Raw genomic sequence first — 6,556 nt, forward strand, 5'->3', positions numbered from 1 at the left:
GGAATGCCTGGAACAGTACTGAACATGGAGTGAGTACTCAGTGAATGCTTGGTTGGTTGATTGATAGATGAATTTCCATAGGAAGAAAATGTTGATGACCAAAGTACTATAAAACAATGGTGTCAAATTCAAATAGAATTCTGAGTTAGAAAATCACAAGTTAACATTATCTATGTTGTATTATATTTTTATTTATTTTGTTAAACATTTCCTAAGTATATTTTAATCTGGTTCAAGTTCACTAGGTGGGGAACAGGGAGTTTGACATCTCTGCTTTAAAGAACTACAAGATAAATCTTTTGGGAATATAAATTATTTGAGGAAGAAGTCTAGGTCTTTGAATGCCTTTCTTTATTATATTCTTATATACTCTAAGGTGCCCTGCTCTCCAAATATAATCAGATGAAATAGTGAAATCAGTGTCTAAAAGTTATTTTACAAATGATGAAATCATGAGATGCTATATACTAGGTGATGGGAAATAGCCCAAGAGAGGCAAAAAAGAAACCACTAAAATAACTTTTAAATTATTTAAAATTTATATGTGTCAGTCAATAAACATTTATTAAGCACTAATGTGCTTAATGCCACTATGTGCCAAGATCTCACCACGTGCTAAGATCTGGGGTCAGAAGGAGGTAGGGAGCAGAGGGTGTTGAGTTACACAGTTTTAGGACTATTAAAACATTAACTCAACTGTTAGCACTCCAAATGTATGATCTTTGCTTAAGAACTAATGAATAGATAGACTTACTAGAGAAATTGAATCACAGCCATATTGACACTTTCATTGTAAATGAAACCAGAAACAAAGTTGCATTCAAATAGTAGAATGATCTAGAGACCCTTCCAAGGAAAGTAAGTAGAGCTGATTTCATCATGCAATCAAAAGAAATAAAAAACCATAATTTCATAAGAAATGATATTCTCTTGACTTACTGTACTTGCTAAAGATTAGGCCTTTGTGCACTGTTTAAAAAAGGGAAATCCCAGGTGAGAAAATTCTCTCTACAAATGCAAGTTGACAACTTAAGAGTCTTGCAAAATTGCATGGAGCTTTTAGAGGTTAAGTGACTTGTCCAGGGTCACATAACCAATATGTGTCAGATGCCTGATTTGAACCCAGGTCCATCTAGCTTCAGAGAAAGTTCTCTATCTAGTGTGCCATGCTGAATCTCTGAAGATGAGAACAAACCAGTGTACTATTATGAAGAATGAAGTTCATCTACAAACATTTGTTGTAGTGAAGTAAACAGGTATTGGGATACATGGTGGCTTTAATATAGATGCATAGATAGGTGCGCCGTTAGGTGAAGATAGGTGCACAATGTTGGAAATAAGGTTTAGAACTGAGAAACAAAAAAATGTCTAAAGGTTTTTATATTACTCATAGGGCTCACATATTATATCATAAATAGATTCTTCAAGAAGACTGTTCCAAAGTACTAAACATGGCATGACCAATGCTAAACTGCATCAAAAACAATGAAATTAACTCTGTTTAAAAAAAAAAATACAAAATGATTGATAATTGCCAGGAGAGCCATTTCAGAATCATTCAGGAAGGTCATTGATCTAGTTGATTAGAATGAAGATCAAAATGAAAACCAAATAAGAAGAACAAAGTAAAGATTAGGAGACACTTCAGCAATAGCTCCCACCTGACCTATTTGAAGTCAGCCCTGAAAATGGGAGGGGGATAAGAGCAAAGACATTGACTTTATTGCTATCTTCAAGGATTTCAAGCTCATTTGCAAGATTTTCTGGAAGAGGATGACAGAAGAAGCTACACAACAGTATTGTCTCACAAAACCACAAAAAAGTAGTTGAGAGTAAAGCAAATCTATAGAACTTGGTGTGAGATCAAGCTAAATTTGATCCTCCCAAGAGCATTTACAGATTAAATCAGGAAAATGACAATATGCATATAGTCACATTCACCAGCATTTCTATCATAATATCTTTTCTTCTTAATTTTATCTTTTATTTTTACTTTGCCTTCATTTCTGAATATATCCCTGTTCCTATGCCTCTCTTATGAGTCTTCCTTTATAACGAACATTTTAAAAGAAAGGGACAAAAACAACTCAGAAAACTAACACATCAATAGGCCGAGTATATGAAATATTCCATGTCCTTATTCACCCGCTTCTGAAAATAATAATAGTTAACATTTAGATAGCACTTTAAGGTTTGCAAAGCTCTTCATATATATCATCCAATTTTATTCTTGCAACAACTCTGTGAAGTATGTGATATTATCCTCATTTTACAGATGAGGGAACATAGGGTAAGAGAAAATAAGTGACTTACTCAGGGTTACATAGGCTGTAATGAGACAGGATATGAACTAAGGTCTTCCTTTATTATGACACCTAGCTGTTTCCAAGGAGGACCACAGAGCAGTAAAGAAGCGAGGAAAGTGCATTTTCCATGATAATCTGTTTTTATCATCAGGGTAATAGGCAGTACTTCATCTGGCACTTAGAAGATGAACTTATTAAGAGTGGCTCAACCTAATCAAATGCACCCTGAAGAAATCCAGGTTGGTGGTGACATAATTTAAAAAATACTTGATTTTTAAATCTTAAAAAAATCTTAAAGGTGAAAGAATATACCAGAATGGAAAAATCAAAATATAACCAAGAAGACATCAGCCCCACTGTGAGGCATTATAAGAGTTACAAAGGTAACTCTTAAAGCCCTAGAGTATTGCCATTTATTATTAGATGGAGATTTCACATCTTCGATGCTGAGTATGTCATGGTTTGCTGAGCCAGAAAAGGATGGAGTAAGGAGTGCCTGTGATTACAGCAAGGCTCATCCTAAGATGCGGGTCCATCACAGATCTCTACTTGAGGCTTCTCCAGGGCCCATCAGAACTTGTTTGCTGATGGCATGGTCTTTGAGATTCCTGGATCACCTTCAGAACACATTGAGGCACCAGAGCAGGACTTGTATGAAAGATCAATAAATATTGATCAGCTAGGTGGCACAGTGTGCTGGGCTTGGAGTCAGAAAGACCTGAGCTTAAATTTGACTGCGGGGGTGGGGGGGGCAGGGGCATCTAGGTGGTGCAGTGGATAAAGCACTGGCCTTGGATTCAGGAGGACCTGAGTTCAAATCCAGCCTCAGACACTTGACACTTAACTAGCTGTGTGACCCTGGGCAAGTCACTTAACCCTCATTGCCCTGCAAAAACAGAAACAAACAAACAACCCCCCCCCCAAAACCAAACCAAAACAAAAAATTTGGCTGCAGGCACTTAGTAGCTGTGTGATCCTGGGCATGTTACTTAACCCTATTTGCCTTAGTTTCTTCATCTGGAAAATAAGCTGGAGAAGGAAATGGGAAACCACTCTAGTATCTTTGCCAAGAAAATACCAAATGAGATCACAAAGAATTGGATGTGACTGAAAATGACTGAACAACAAAAAATAAACAGTGGAGCTAAATAAATGTAATAATAGCTAATATTTATAAATAGCATTATAATGGTCTTATTTGAACTTTGCAACAACTTCATGATACAAGTGTTTGCACAGATCTGTTTGTGCCTCTCTCCTGCTCAAAAACCTTTGTTGGCTCCCTATTGCCTAGCATAAAATATAAATTTCTTAGTCTGGCTTTTAAGACTTTCTACAGTTTGATTCTGACCTAAGTTTACAAGCTTATTTCATAGTATCTCTTTTTTTTTTTTTTAAGTGAGGCAATTGGGGTTAAGTGACTTGCCCAGGGTCACACAGCTAGTAAGTGTTAAGTGTCTGAGGCCGGATTTGAACTCAGGTACTCCTGACTCCAGGGCCGGTGCTCTATCCACTGCGCCACCTAGCTGCCCCCATAGTATCTCTTTCAACGTTTCTATGTTTCAGACACACCAGACTGCACAGTATTCCTGGATCTTATTTGACCATGTTCTGACTCCAAATCCTTTTGCATTCTGTCAATCATGTATTCCCCACTTCTCCCCGTCCCCAAATCTCTAGCTATTCATGTTTTTCTTCCACCTTTTTTTTTCAACAGGGTTACTGGTAATACTGTTATTAAATAGATTGCTAAGTATAATCATCTACCAGTCAGTGTATTAAAGGAATGCTATAGATATAGGTTGCCTAGATTTTAGCAAAGCTTAGGAAATTCTTTAGGATAAGATGGAGAGATACAGGCTAGAAGATGGTCCATTTGGAACTAACTAAACAGCCAGTCCAAAAGAATAGACATTAGAAGGTCTCTAGAGAAGTGCCACCAGGATTGGTGTTTGACCCTGTACTGTTTACCTTTATTTCTTAATCAATGACTTAGATCAATTAATAGAAGGCATACTTATCAAATTTGCAAATGACAGGTTACTATCAGCTAATACTTTGAATGATGGAGTCAGGCTACAAAAAGGTATCAGCATATTGAAATTTAGGGAGAAGTCAAATAAGGCAGAATTTAGTAGTCATAGATATAAAATCTCATACTATAGCTTTTAAGTCAACTACATAAACACAAGATGGAGGAGGCATGATGTAAACTCATGGCCCTGGACCCTTCAGGCTCTAGTTTTCCAGGGAATGGATCTAATTTTGGGGAGTTACACAAAGAATAATTTTATCTTTGGCTCATTATGCCTACACTCCAGAGTTCTTTCTAGGAAATCTCAGCAAATAACACTTGTCAAGTTTTTCACATCTATGAGTCAAAGGGACCACAAGTACCCTTGCAAGCACTCAAGGTAACAATGGTTATATCAAGTACTGGACAGCCTTTATTCCACTACATTGAGAATGAAAAAATATATGATAAAATACAAAAGGTTATAAACCATGTAACAGAACACATAAAAGATTTACAGTAGAGTGTGAATAATCAGTTCAAGTCTTCTTCCTGTCTGGTGAGTCCCATCTTCTGTAGCATCCTAAAGTCCTCCATAATAATGCTACCCTGTGATTTTAATTTTCCTCAAAAGGGAAATTATTTGGAGGCTTGTTAGGAGCAACATTCTGGCCATCTTCTGATTAACTTTGACCTCACAGAGACTCATATAACTGTCTAGTCTGATGGTAATAGTCTTATGATTTGGCTTTCCTTGAGAAGTAATCACTTCAAAGGTTCCTAAACAGGCAAACTCCTTCTGTGAGAACCATACCTTTTAAATAACTTATTTGTCAGTCAATAACTATTTTTTGAGTGCTTACTATATGCTAAATGCCAGGGATACAAAGAAAGGTAAAAGACAGTTCCTCCTCTCAAGGAACTCACAGTCTAATTGTGGGAGACAATATGCAAACAGCTATGTACAGGATAACTTGGAAATAACCCACAGAGGGAAGGCTCCAGAATTAAGGGGGAATCAAAAAAGACTTCCTGTAGAAGATGGGATTTTAGCTGGGACTTGAAGGAAGCCAGAGAAGGCAGGAGGCTGAGATGAGGACAGAGAACATTCCAAGCATGGCAGACAGCTAGGGAAAAGGCTTAACTCTTCATGGGCTATGGGCCCCTTTGTACTTCCTGGAGGATGTGTTTCATAGATGGGTGTTATTCACAAGATACATTGATTGGTTTGTACTGTTGTAGGAAGAACCACTCTTCATTCTGGTCTATAAAAGGGAGCCCAATATTCTCTTTATTTACCTTCTTTCTTCCAGAGAGTCTCTGAGAATCTAGCAGAGCTAAGAATAAAGCACCCGGGACAGTTCATCTTGGGGATAATACCTATCTATCCCTCCAGGAAGCACAAAGGGGCATGCCCCATGAAAAGCCAAGCCATACTGAGTTAGAGGCATAAGAATTGTTTTGCTTGATTCCAGAATGCAGGACTAGGAGCAATGCATAGCAGAAATTGCAGCGAGGTAGATTTGAGCATGGAGCAAGGACATTTCCTAACAAATAGAGCTATACAAAAATGGAACGGGCTGACTCTGGAGAGGATGCCTCCACAGAGAGATGCTATCCAAGTTTCCCAAGTAAAGCTCACCTCCCTATATACTCACATTGATCAGGAAACTCCCATGACCTATCTCTACTTGTGGCTATATCATCTCAAAAATATCTTTGAATTTTAATGGTATCTGAGTTCAATATGAGTTGACCTGGAGATCAAAGAAGTGAAAATGATCTTAGGCTGCATTCAAAGAGGTGTGTTACTTGGGTCTAGAGAGCTGATAGCATCACTGTGCTCTGTCCTGCTCAGACAACATCTGGAGTACTGTGGTCAGTTCTGGGTATTGTATTTTAGGAAGGAGATGAATAATCTGAAGTGCTCAGAAGAGGAAGATAAGAAGGTTGAAGAACTTTCCTTCCAGCTCTAAGTCTATGATCTTATGGTCCTTTGCTATTTGATAATTAGTGGAAGGAACTAGGGGTGGGTGTTTGATACAGAGAAGAGAAAACATGGAGCATATGTGAAAGCTTTTTGGAAATATTTGAAGGGCTGACATGAGAAGAGAGATGAGATTTGGTTTTCTTGACTCCAGAATACAAGACTAGTTGCTGTGCACAGACGCAGTTGCAGGGAGGTAGATTTGGGCTCAAAGGAAGGCAATTTCCTAACCAATAGAGCTATACAAAA

Source organism: Dromiciops gliroides, chromosome 2 (genome assembly GCF_019393635.1).
Source record: "Dromiciops gliroides isolate mDroGli1 chromosome 2, mDroGli1.pri, whole genome shotgun sequence".
Taxonomy (NCBI): Eukaryota; Metazoa; Chordata; class Mammalia; order Microbiotheria; family Microbiotheriidae; genus Dromiciops; species Dromiciops gliroides.